The sequence below is a fragment of the Scyliorhinus canicula genome, chromosome 7, assembly GCF_902713615.1.
Source record: "Scyliorhinus canicula chromosome 7, sScyCan1.1, whole genome shotgun sequence".
Taxonomy (NCBI): domain Eukaryota; kingdom Metazoa; phylum Chordata; class Chondrichthyes; order Carcharhiniformes; family Scyliorhinidae; genus Scyliorhinus; species Scyliorhinus canicula.
The window spans coordinates 208,747,533-208,761,756 of NC_052152.1; the positions used below are offsets into that span (position 1 = coordinate 208,747,533).

At 44.3% G+C, this 14,224-nt stretch overlaps 1 long non-coding RNA gene across 1 annotated transcript in view; it reads right to left on the reverse strand.

Annotated features, from left to right (window-relative positions):
• LOC119969763 overlaps window positions 1-13,182 on the reverse strand; it is a 109,604-nt gene extending 96,422 nt beyond the window's left edge. Inside the window, exons 1-2 of the long non-coding RNA XR_005461458.1 lie at window positions 13,139-13,182; window positions 12,156-12,294 (exon numbers count right to left, since the gene is read on the reverse strand). This is a non-coding gene — a long non-coding RNA (uncharacterized LOC119969763). The remainder of the gene's footprint in view (window positions 1-12,155; window positions 12,295-13,138) is intronic.
• Window positions 13,183-14,224: the final 1,042 nt, after the last annotated feature.

Here is a 14,224-nt window from a genome sequence, read left to right on the forward strand (position 1 = left end):
ACTTTGCGTAAGTTTGCAATAAATATTTATCTTATTCCTTTTCAATGCACCCCCTCCTGCAACTCACTACCACAGGGACTGGCTGATGTGGCAATGCATTAAGGGGATGCTGGTCAAACACCTGAGCGACAGGGAATCGACGGTTGCTGATAGACTTGGCTGAGGAAAGGCACAGGTGGAGAATGAACACTGGCAACGACTGTTGAGCTGAATGGCCGGTTTTCTGCTGTATAGCCTATGATTTTTTAAAATTCATTTATGGGTTGCAGGCGTCGCTGATTAGACCAGCATTTATTGCAACAGGTGATTAAGAAGGCAAATGGAATTTTGTCCTTCATTGCTAGAGGGATGGAGTTTAAGACAAGGGAGGTTATGCTGCAATTGTATAAGGTGTTAGTGCGGCCACACCTGGAGTATTGTGTTCAGTTTTGGTCTCCTTACTTGAGAAAGGACGTACTGGCACTGGAGGGGTGCAGAGGAGATTCACTAGGTTAATCCCAGAGCTGAAGGGGTTGGATTATGAGGAGAGGTTGAGTAGACTGGGACTGTACTCGTTGGAATTTAGAAAGATGAGGGGGGATCTTATAGAAACATTTAAAATTATGAAGGGAATAGATAGGATAGATGCGGGCAGGTTGTTTCCACTGGCGGGTGAAAGCAGAACTAGGGGACATAGCCTCAAAATAAGGGGAAGTAGATTTAGGACTGAGTTTAGGAGGAACTTCTTCACCCAAAGGGTTGTGAATCTATGGAATTCCTCGCCCAGTGAAGCAGTTGAGGCTTCTTCATTAAATATTTTTAAGGTAAAGATGGATAGTTTTTTGAAGAATAAAGGGATTAAGGGTTATGGTGTTCGGGCCGGAAAGTGAAGCTGAGTCCACAAAAGATCAGCCACGATCTAATTGAATGGCGGAGCAGGCTCGAGGGCCAGATGGCCTACTCCTGCTCCTAGTTCTTATGTTCTTATGAATCTTGTGGATGGTACACACGGCTGTCACTGTGCGTCAGTGGTGGAGGGAGTGAATGCCTAAAGTGGTGAATGGGGTGCCAATCAAGCGGGGCTGCTTTGTCCTGGATGGTGTTGAGCTTCTTGAGTGTTGTTGGAGCTGCGCTCATCCAGGCAAGTGGAGAGTTTTCCATCACACTCCTGACTTGGGCCTTGTCGATGGTGGGCAGGCTTTGGGGGGGACAGGAGGTGAGTTACTCGCCGTAGGATTCCTAACCTCTGACCTGCTCTTCTAGCCACAGTATGTATTATAATAATCTTTATTATTATCACAAGTAGACTTACATTAATACTGCAATGAAGTTACTGTGAAACTCCCCTATAGTTAGTCCAGTTCAGTTTCGGGTCTATGGTAGCGCCCAGGATTCAGTGGTGATATTGCCCTTGAATGTCGGTGATGGTCATCGCCTTGTGCCTGTGTATGTGAGTGTTACTTACCCCTTGTCAGCCCCAAGCCTGGATATTGTCCAGGTCTTGCTGCATTTGGACATGGACTGTTTCAGTATCTGAGGAGTCATGAATGGTGCTGAACATTGTGCAGTCATCCGCAAACATCCCCACTTCTGACCTCATATTGGAAGGAAGGTCATTGATAAAACAGCTGAAGATGGTTGGCTCGAGGACACTAGAACGTAGAACATACAGTGCAGAAGGAGGCCACTTGGCCCATCGAGTCTGCACCGACCCACTTAAGCCTTGACTTCCACCCTATCCCCATAACCCAATAACCCCTCCTAACATTTTTGGACATTAAGGGTAATTTATCATGGCCAATCCACCTAATCTGCACGTCTTTGGACCGTGGGAGGAAACCGGAGCACCCGGAGGAAACCCACGCACACAGGGGGAGGACGTGCAGACTCCGCACAGACAGTGACCCAGCCGGGAATCGAACCTGGGACCCTGGTGCTATGAAGCCACACTGCTATCCACTTGTGCTACCCTGCTGCCCTGAGGAACTCCTGCAGTGATGTCCTGGAGCTGAGATGATTGACCTCCAACCATCACAACCATCTTCCTTTGTGCCGGGTATGACCCCAACCAGCGGAGATTCCCCCCTGATTCCCATTGACTCCAGTTTAGCTCGGGCTCCTTGATTCCACACTCGGCCTAATGCTGCCTTGATGTCGAGGGTGGTCAGTCTCACCTCACCTCTGGCATTCAGCTCTTTTGTCCATTTTAGAACCAAGGCTGTAATGAGGTCAGGAGCTGGGTGACCCTGGCAGCACCCAAACTGTGTGTCTGTGAGCAGGTTATTGCTGAGTAAATGCCGCTTGATAGCATTGTTGATGACCAAGAGTAGACTGATAAGGACGTAATTGTCCTGCTTTTTCTGTACAGGACAATTTCCCCACATTGTGGGTAGATGCCAGTGTTGTAGCTGCACTGGAACAGCTTGGCTAGGGGTGCGGCAAGTTCTGGAACACAAGCCTTCAGTACTATTGCTGGGATATTGTCAGGACTCACAGCCATTGAAGGATCCAGTGCCTTCAGCCGTTTCTTGATATCATGTGGAGTGAATCATATTGGTTGAAGACTGACATCTGTGATGCTGGGGACCTCAGAAGGAGACGGAGATGGATCATCCACTCGGCACTTCTGGCTGCAGATTGTTGCAAATCTCTCCGCCTTGTCTTTTGCCCAGATGTGCTGGGCACCTCCATCATTGAGGATGGGGATATTTGTGGAGCCCCCTCCTCCAGTGAGTTGTTTAATTGTCTGCCACCATTCACGGCTGGATGTGGCAGGACTGGAGAGCTTAGACCTGATCCGTTGGTTGTGGAATTGCTTAGCTCTGTCTATTTCTTGCAGCTTATTCTGTTTAGCTCACAGGTAGTCCTGTGTTGTAGCTTCACCAGTTTGACACCTCATTTTTTGGTATACCTGTTGTTGTTCCCAGCATGCTCTCCTGCACTCTTCATTGAACCAGGGTTGATCCCCTGGCTGGGTGGTAATGGTAGAGTTGGGGATATGTCGGGCCATGAGGTTACAGATTGTGGTTGTATGGTGAGAGTGCCACACAACACGATGGAGGGTATCCTCAATGTGAAGATGCGACATTGTCTCCACAAGGACTGTGTCACTTCTACCGACTCTGTCATGGACAGATACATCTGCAGCAGGCAGGTTGGAGAGGATGAGGCCAAGTATGTTTTTCCCTCTTGTTGGTTCCCTCACCACCTGCCGCAGTCCCAGTCTAGCAGCTTTGTCCTTTCGGACCCAGTCAGCTCCGTCTGTATTGATATTTACCAAGCCACTCTTGGTGATGGGCATTGAAGTCCCCCCACCCAGAGTGTATTCTGTGCCCTTGCCACCCTCAGTTCTTCCACCAAGTGGTGTCCAACATGGAGGAGTAACTGATTCATCAGCTGATGGTGGCCGGTATGTGGTAATCAGCAGGAGGCTTCCTTGCCCATGTTTAACCTAAAATCATAGAGTCATAGAATTTACAGTGCAGAAGGAGGCCATTTGGCCCATCGAGTCTGCACCTGCCCTTTGAAAGATCACTCTGCCTAAGCTCACACCTCCACCCTATCCCCACACTTCCACCCTATCCCTGTAGCCCAGTATCCCCATCTAATCTCTTTTGATTTAAGGGCAATGTATCATGGCCAATGCACCTAACCTGCACATCTTTGGACAATGGGAGGAAACCGGAGCACCTGGAGAAAGCCCACGCAGACCTGAAGCCATGAGACTTCATGGGGTCCAGTATCAACGTTGAGAACTCTCAGGGAAACTCCTTCCTGACTGTTTCCCACTGTGCTGCCACCTCTGCTGGGTCTGTCCTGCTGGTGAGACAGGACATATCCAGGAATGGTGATCATGGCGTCTGGGGCATTGTCTGTAAGGTATGGTTCTGTGTGTGTGACTATGTCAGGCTGTTGCTTGACTAGTCTGTGGGACAGCTGTCTCAACTTTGGCACAAGCCCCCAGATGTAGTAAGGAGGACTTTGCAGGGTTGACAGGGTGAATATGCTGCTTACTGTGCCTCGGTCAATGCCGGGTGCTCTGTCTAGTTTCATTCCTGGTTTCTGGTCTTTGTAGCAGTTTGATACAAATGAGGAGCTTGCAAAGCCATTTCTGAGTGCTCATCATTACTGAGACTAACTTTCAATTCCAGATTTTATTTAATTATTTAAACCCCACCAGTTGCCAGGGTGGGATTTGAACCCCTGTCCCCAGAGCATTAGTCTGGGCCTCTGGATTACTGTCCAGTGACATTACCACAATGCCTCAGTACAATCCTCTGTAATCATGTGAACATAAGAACATAAGAACTAGGAGCAGGAGTAGGCCATCTGGCCCCTCAAGCCTGCTCCACCATTCAATGAGATCATGGCTGATCTTTTGTGGACTCAGCTCCACTTTCCGGCCCAAACACCATAACCCTTAATCCCTTTATTCTTCAAAAAACTATCTATCTTTACCTTAAAAACATGTAACGAAGGAGCCTCAACTGCTTCACTGGGCAAGGAATTCCATAGATTCACAACCCTTTGGGTTAAGAAGTTCCTCCTAAACTCAGTCCTAAATCTACTTCCCTTTATTTTGAGGCTATGCCCCCTAGTTCTTATTTCACCCACCAGTGGAAACAACCTGCCCGCATCTATCCTAAGATTCCTCCTCATCCTTCTAAATTCCAACGAGTACAGTCCCAGTCTACTCAACCTCTCCTCATAATCCAACCCCTTCAGCTCTGGGATTAACCTAGTGAATCTCCTCTGCACACCCTCCAGCGCCAGTACATCCTTTCTCAGGTAAGGAGACCAAAACTGAACACAATACTCCAGGTGTGGCCTCACTAACACCTTATACAATTGCAGCATAACCTCCCTAGTTTTAAACTCCATCCCTCTAGCAATGAAGGACAAAATTCCATTCACTTTCTTAATCATCTGTTGCACTTGTAAACCAACCTTCTGTGACTCATGCACTAACACACCCAGGTCTCTCTGCACAGCGGCATGCTTTAATATTTTATCAAGACAGACCACTGGCGATCACTCTCACTGCAGGAAGCAAAAGAAATTTGAAGCATTGTGAGTCATGAGGATTTTGTATTTGAATGACACATTAACATTGCTGTCATCATCATCCATATTCCACAATATTAAATTAAACTTTCTCCATCCGTCCCTGAACTCACAAATGTAGAATCGCCTCTTGGGGGGGGGGGGGGGGGGGGGGGGGGGGGGGTGGATTACCCATGGAACTAGACCCCAATTTGAGGATCGGAAAGCAGAGGAGGAAACTGTGAAGGAAAAAAGAAGTGAGCTCCAGAATTGCTCAGTGATTCCATCAGACATCCACTGAAACTCCAGGAAGAATCTGGAAAAGTCAGCAATAAACTGCGGGTGCCTCTGAATCTGGGAGCTTGTCTGCGCTTGACGGAGAAAACCAGCGTCGACTCTTTACAAGGATTTGACCAAGGGATATAGGCAGGGTGTGGACTCTGGGGGATTTACCACGTCTGCAGATCATTCAATGACCAAGGCACAGCTGGTGCAGAATGAGATGAGGTACATCAAATCTAATTGTGGAAACCTTTGCAAGGAGAATGGCTCTTATTCCTGAGGAAATAGTGGGCGTGATTTAACGGGAGAAAAAACAGGGTCAACCCTGGCCAGAGCCCCCAACTTTGTTATCTACCTGCGGCTTCATATAGTCTCCGTTTTTAATGATTAAACTAGGAGAAGGCCTTTCTCTGAAAGGTGAAAGGATCAGAGAATATCACAGTGATGTGTTTCAAAGAGGAGATTTGGTTTCAGTATTAAGTGATGAAATTTGTTATTTTTAAACAGTTTTAATAATAATCTTTATTGTAACAAGTAGGCTTACATTAACACTGTAATGAAGTTACTGTGAAAAGCCCCTAGTCGCCACATTCCGGCGCCTGTTCGGGTCACAGAGGGAGAATTCAGAATGTCCAATTCACCCAACAGCACGTCTTTCGAAACGTGTGGGAGGAAACCGGAGCACCCGGAGGAAACCCACGCACACACGGGGAGAACGTGCAGACTCCGCACAGACAGTGACCCAAGCCGGGAATCGAACCTGGGACCCTGGAGCTGTGAAGCAACTGTGCTAACCACTGTGCTACCGTGCTGCCCATAGCAACTGTGGTTGAATCAATTACATCATAGTCAGGGGCAGTTACAATCCTGTCAAAACATGAATCTTTACGTCAGCACAAACTCTCATTTATCAATTATTTGCAATAGTAAATCACCCCAAATTGACAGTGAATGTGTGGCATCAATCCTAACTGTCACTCTCTCAGTAGCCCTGTTTGATTATGTCGTGGATGCTGCGAAGCTGTTTCCTGTAACTGGACATAGAACCAGAAGATCTCACCTCAGGGCACAGGGCGGCCATTTTGGACTGGGATGATGAGAAATGTCTTCACTCAGTGTTGTGAACGTTTGGAATTCTCTGGCCCAGGAAGCTGTGGCTGCTTCGTCAATGAATAGATTCATTTTGGGGACTAAGGGAATTAAGGATATGGGGATGAGCAGGAACACAGAGTTGTGGTCAACACAAGGCAAATCCTACCCCCCATACTGACATCTTCGGCATCCTCCCTTCCCCCCGCCACGGAAATGATGGGTCAACCCCCACAGCATGCCCACATGAGGGTGACCCAACCCCCCCCCCCCCCCATCAGACCCACCATGGACTTTAGGGGAGCCCCTCAGTTATGCTCTGAGCCCCTCGCCCCCTTGACCCACCTCGGGGTCCACTGCATCAAGGCCATGCTTGGGAAGGCTTGCATCATAGTGTGTCGGTTGGAGCGTAACCAAGGGACAGGGCTGGGGGAGGGGGGAGATTTGGGTTTCAAGCCCATTAATGACATCAAAATTTATTTAAATTGCATCTTCCCACCAGCGTAGGGTGGGCAGCACGCTGATGCCATCGGGTGGGGGGGGGGGGGGGGGGGGGGGGAGGGAGGGGGGGGAGGGGGGGGGTGGGGGAGGGGAGAGATTGGTGCATTGCAACGTCCCTCAACAATCCATTCTCCCTCCAGCTGACCAGAATTACTGCTAGGAGCGGTGTTGAATGGAGAATCAATCCCCTTGGTATCTGACTGAAAGAGATTCAACGGAACCTTGCGAGATGTCGCAAACTGGAACTCACCCTCATCGGGCATGATCCAGATCAGCATATGGTTCATTTAAACATGTGTGTGCCGGATTCTCCTGGGGCCCGGGATTCATTGGCTGTGTCTGCAATGGGGCTGTTTAGCATTGGGCTAAATCGCTGGCTTTGAAAGCAGACCAAGCAGGCCAGCAGCACGGTTCGATTCCCGCACCAGCCTCCCCAAACAGGCGCCGGAATGTGGCGACTAGGGGCTTTTCACAGTAACTTCATTTGAAGCCTACTTGTGACAATAAGCCATTTTCATTTTTTTCATTTCAATACCACCTCAGGGTGCCATTTAGTGTTGACCCATACAAACATGGGCCAGTCGTAAAGGCACCAAGGGGGGATCTTCCAGGCCATTGGAGGCCCCCAAGTGGTCGGGCATCAGGAAGGGTAACACCCTGCCACTCCCCCTGGCACCTGGCAAAGCCAGCCTTGCAAAGTGTCTCGGTGGCACTGACTGGGTGGCACTTCCAGTGTACCAGGCTGGCACGCCACAGAGCTTGGGTGCCAGGTTGCCCATGCCAGGGGTCAGGCCTAGGGATGCCTTGCCCATAAGAGGTGGGGTGAAGGGGCACGAGGACCCTGGAAGACCAAGTTGGGTGAAGTGTGGGGGGGGGGGGTCGCTGAGGGAGGTCAAAAGATTGGAAATTTTTTTTAAAAATTGATGCACGATCAATGACTACTAAAGCGAGGTTGTAGTCCAACTGAAGGCTTTAATAAGCTAGATGTTTCCCCCCCCCAGCAGCTCAGGTACAGAAAGGAAGCGGCTGGGGCGGCACGGGCTCTTATACCCCGCCTTGCAGGGCGTAGCTACCATACAGGCTCGACCAATAGCAAGCATACATTATCCACCAATGGTGTTCCAGCATTACTAGGTACCGTAATACCTCTACACAGACTACCACAAAAATGTCGCCCCGATCCGCGAGCAGTTTTCCTGCACAGGCGAGCTGATTGCATGAGTGCAGGAAATGACTGAAGTGCGGCCTTGACGAGCGTTCCTTGGCCAAGAAACATGGCAAAACGCCATTGGAAAGCAGACACTTTCTCAGCACTGCAGGGACCCGGAAACATCCCATTAAACACACCCGAAACACGGCAGACGAATGTTCTGGTTGAATGGCGTCCCCCACTATTATTTGTCTGACTTTACAATTGTTGCATTTTCTTACTGCACTCAAAAATGATTTGTGTATTCTTGCATTATATAACATGTATGTACTGCCATTATATAACATGTATGTACTGCCATTATATAACATGTATGTACTGCCATTATATAACACACATGTACTGCCATTATATAATACAGATGTATCATCATTGTATAAAATGCATGTACTGCCATTGTATAACATGTGTGTACTGCCATTGTATAACACACCATGCACTACCATTATATAACACACATGTACTGCCATTACATTTAACACTGGTACTGCCACTATATAACACACATGTACTACCATTATATTTAACACATGTACTGGCATTATATAACACACATGTACTGCCACTATATAACACACATGTACTGGCATTATATAACACACATGTACTACCATTATATAACACACATGTACTGCCATTACATTTAACACATGTACTGCCACTATATAACACACATGTACTACCATTATATTTAACACATGTACTGGCATTATATAACACACATGTACTGCCACTATATAACACACATGTACTGCCACTATATAACACACATGTACTGCCATTATATAACACACATGTACTGCCATTATATAACACACATGTACTGCCATTATATAACACACATGCACTGCCATTATATAACACACATGTACTGCCACTATATAACACACATGTACTGCCATTATATAACACACATGTACTGCCATTATATAACACACATGTACTGCCATTATATAACACACATGTACTGCCATTATATAACACACATGTACTGCCATTATATAACACACATGTACTGCCACTATATAACACACATGTACTGCCATTATATAACACACATATACTGCCATTATATAACACACATGTACTGCCACTATATAACACACATGTACTGCCACTATATAACACACATGTACTGCCATTATATAACACACATGTACTGCCATTATATAACATACATGTACTGCCATTATATAACACACATGTACTGCCATTATATAACACACATGTACTGCCATTATATAACACACATGTACTGCCATTATATAACACACATGTGCTGCCATTATATAACACACATGTACTGCCATTATATAACACACATGTACTGCCATTATATAACACACATGTACTGCCATTATATAACACATAATGTACTGCCATTATATTTAACACATGTACTGCCATTATATAACACACATGTACTGCCACTATATAACACACATGTACTGCCACTATATAACACACATGTACTGCCATTATATAACACACATGTACTGCCACTATATAACACACATGTACTGCCATTATATAACACACATGTACTGCCATTATATAACACACATGTACTGCCATTATATAACACATAATGTACTGCCATTATATTTAACACATGTACTGCCACTATATAACACACATGTACTGCCACTATATAACACACATGTACTGCCACTATATAACACATCATGTACTGCCATTATATAACACACATGTACTGCCATTATATAACACACATGCACTGCCATTATATAACACACATGTACTGCCACTATATAACACACATGTACTGCCATGATATAACACACATGTACTGCCATTATATAATACACATGTCCTGCCATTATATAACACACATGTACTGCCATTATATAACACACATGTACTGCCATTATATAACACACATGTACTGCCACTATATAACACACATGTACTGCCATTATATAACACACATGTACTGCCATTATATAACACACATGTACTGCCATTATATAACACACATGTACTGCCATTATATAACACACATGTGCTGCCATTATGTTACACACATGTACTGCCATTATATAACACACATGTACTGCCATTATATAACACACATGTACTGCCACTATATAACACACATGTACTGCCACTATATAACACACATGTACTGCCATTATATAACACACATGTACTGCCATTATATAACACACATGTACTGCCACTATATAACACACATGTACTGCCACTATATAACACATCATGTACTGCCATTATATTTAACACATGCACTGCCATTATATAACACATCATGTACTGCCACTATATAACACATCATGTACTGCCACTATATAACACACATGTACTGCCACTATATAACACACATGTACGGCCATTTTATAACACACATGTACTGCCACTATATAACACACATGTACTGCCATTATATAACACACATGTACTGCCATTATATAACACACATGTGCTGCCATTATATAACACACATGTACTGCCATTATATAACACACATGTGCTGCCATTATATAACACACATGTACTGCCGCTATGTAAGACACTTGTACTGCCATTATATAACACACGTGTACTGCCATTATATAACACATGTACTGCCATTATATAACACACATGTACTGCCACTATATAACACACATGTACTGCCACTATATAACACACATGTACTGCCATTATATAACACACATGTACTGCCACTATATAACACACATGTACTGCCATTATATAACACACATGTACTGCCATTATATAACACACATGTACTGCCATTATATAACACATAATGTACTGCCATTATATTTAACACATGTACTGCCACTATATAACACACATGTACTGCCACTATATAACACACATGTACTGCCACTATATAACACATCATGTACTGCCATTATATAACACACATGTACTGCCATTATATAACACACATGCACTGCCATTATATAACACACATGTACTGCCACTATATAACACACATGTACTGCCATGATATAACACACATGTACTGCCATTATATAATACACATGTCCTGCCATTATATAACACACATGTACTGCCATTATATAACACACATGTACTGCCATTATATAACACACATGTACTGCCACTATATAACACACATGTACTGCCATTATATAACACACATGTACTGCCATTATATAACACACATGTACTGCCATTATATAACACACATGTACTGCCACTATATAACACACATGTACTGCCATTATATAACACACATGTACTGCCATTATATAACACACATGTACTGCCATTATATAACACACATGTACTGCCATTATATAACACACATGTGCTGCCATTATGTTACACACATGTACTGCCATTATATAACACACATGTACTGCCATTATATAACACACATGTACTGCCACTATATAACACACATGTACTGCCACTATATAACACACATGTACTGCCATTATATAACACACATGTACTGCCATTATATAACACACATGTACTGCCACTATATAACACACATGTACTGCCACTATATAACACATCATGTACTGCCATTATATTTAACACATGCACTGCCATTATATAACACATCATGTACTGCCACTATATAACACATCATGTACTGCCACTATATAACACACATGTACTGCCACTATATAACACACATGTACGGCCATTTTATAACACACATGTACTGCCACTATATAACACACATGTACTGCCATTATATAACACACATGTACTGCCATTATATAACACACATGTGCTGCCATTATATAACACACATGTACTGCCATTATATAACACACATGTGCTGCCATTATATAACACACATGTACTGCCGCTATGTAAGACACTTGTACTGCCATTATATAACACACGTGTACTGCCATTATATAACACATGTACTGCCATTATATAACACACCTGTACTGCCATTATATAACACACATGTACTGCCATTATATAACACACATGTGCTGCCATTATGTTACACACATGTACTGCCATTATGTAACACACATGCTTTGCTATTATATCACTGCGATACTCTTACCGATCTCCGAAAGGCTAAGTTGCCGCTCTTTCCCTCAGAATGGCTATGGTTTGATGGACAATGGGATTTCTTTAATTCTGGAATTCCGGATGATACTGCTGGCTTGATCTTCACTGGTCAAATGATCTCAGCCTTTAAACTATCCCAAGAAATGAAATGAAATGGAATGAAAATCGCTTATTGTCACAAGTAGGCTTCAATGAAGTTACTGTGAAAAGTCCCTAGTCGCCACATTCCGGCGCCTGTTCGGGGAGGCTGGTACGAACTATTGTTGCAGAATAATAGGGGTCTTGCATTCTACCTCTCTTCATTTTCTTTCTATGGCTGCCAAATTGTATTTTTGATGAATTTGTCTCCGATCATCGATCAGTTAGAAGACACAATGGCGGGGCTTTATAGCAATTCCCACCAGCGGGTTCTTCCAGTGCACTGAAGGTGATTCCCACCCCCCCCCCCCCCCCCCCCCCCTCCTCATCCCCTGCGCCATGTCGGATTCCCCAGTGGCTGATTGCTGAGCCACACATAACGCAGTAGATTGTGGTGGGGTCGGGAGACCTTGCCCGCTGACGTTCCATGGAGAATTGCCCTGCCGCCAGTAAATATGTGGTACGGGCGGGGCGGGGGCAGAAAATCCCACGTAATATTTATTTTCAGCTCAGTTCCGAAAAAGTCATATTGGATTGGAAACGTTAGCTCTGTTTCTCTCTCCACAGACGCTGTCAGACCCGCTGAGGTCAACCTGCATTTTCCGCTTTCATTTTGATTTGCAGCTTCTGTGTGTGTATGTTTCTGTGAAGTGGGTCTGGGCAGTGGAATGGTTGAAGAGAGCAGTCCCAACGCTGTATTCCTCCCGAGCTTCCTCGGTGAGGGGGGGAAAAAGCTTCTCGCGAGGTTACTGCAGTTACTACAGCCATTTACATTTCACATTTTACGTCGATTCAATTTTATTTGCTCATATTTTTCTTTTTGCCGAGGTTAATTACCTTCCAATGCTGAATGTTTCTCATGCCCAACTGGATCTCACGTGACAGCCCTGCAGCAACGCACTCTTCATTCTGATTTTATCTCCACTTTACAAGAAGACATTGCAGCTTCCACCCAAATCAACTCAAACAGGAACAGGACAGGTGGAAGTTTAAATATGAATCATCCCAATCTGTTAGACTTCAACACACACCCTCGCATCAGTGACCTCTAATTCAAGTAACTGAAACCCTAGTCATTTACATGTTATTGATTTGTAACTTTAAATTATTAGCCTCATTAAGTTAATACTTACAATGTTTAAAGAAAAATTGAGTTAATTAAAATTCAACAGAACAAAGTAAATAATTGAAATTTTAAGAAATAATCATTACGCTTTATAGTTTTGTAAATTAATTATTCTAAAAAGTGTTTTAAGCATTTGGTGCAGACAACAAACAAATGAAAGATCATTAGTGAAAATGAAAGAATGCACTATTAGTTTTCTCATTAGAATTTTACTGAAGATTAAAGTGAGTTGCACTGTATCAGCAGAGCGAGTCTCTAAGCCTCCACAATTATGGAAATTACTCAATAACAAGGTTCGTTGTTAAAAGACATCTGTAAATGAGCGTTGTCATTTCTCTGATAGGGTGCTTGATGGCCACACATTGATTTCAGATAGAAAGTGAAGCCTTTTGAAGTGTGCGTGTAACATGTAATAAAGTTGTCACAATGGATCACTTCTGATTGGAAGAGAATCAGCTTTTCACACGAGCTGCTGCTGAGTGGTAACAAAATGTGCAATAAAGGGAGTTATCACAGGACACTTCACCACACATGGTGTCCTTTTATATTTGGTAGCCATGATGTGGAGATGCCGGCGTTGGACTGGGGTGAGCACAGTAAGAAGTCTTACAACACCAGGTTAAAGTCCAACAGGTTTGTTTCAAACACGAGCTTTCGGAGCACGGCTCCTTCACCTGAAGAAGGAGCCGTGCTCCGAAAGCTCGTGTTTGAAACAAACCTGTTGGACTTTAACCTGGTGTTGTAAGACTTCTTACTTTTATATTTGAGATGGGATATTTGGGCGGCACAGTGGTTAT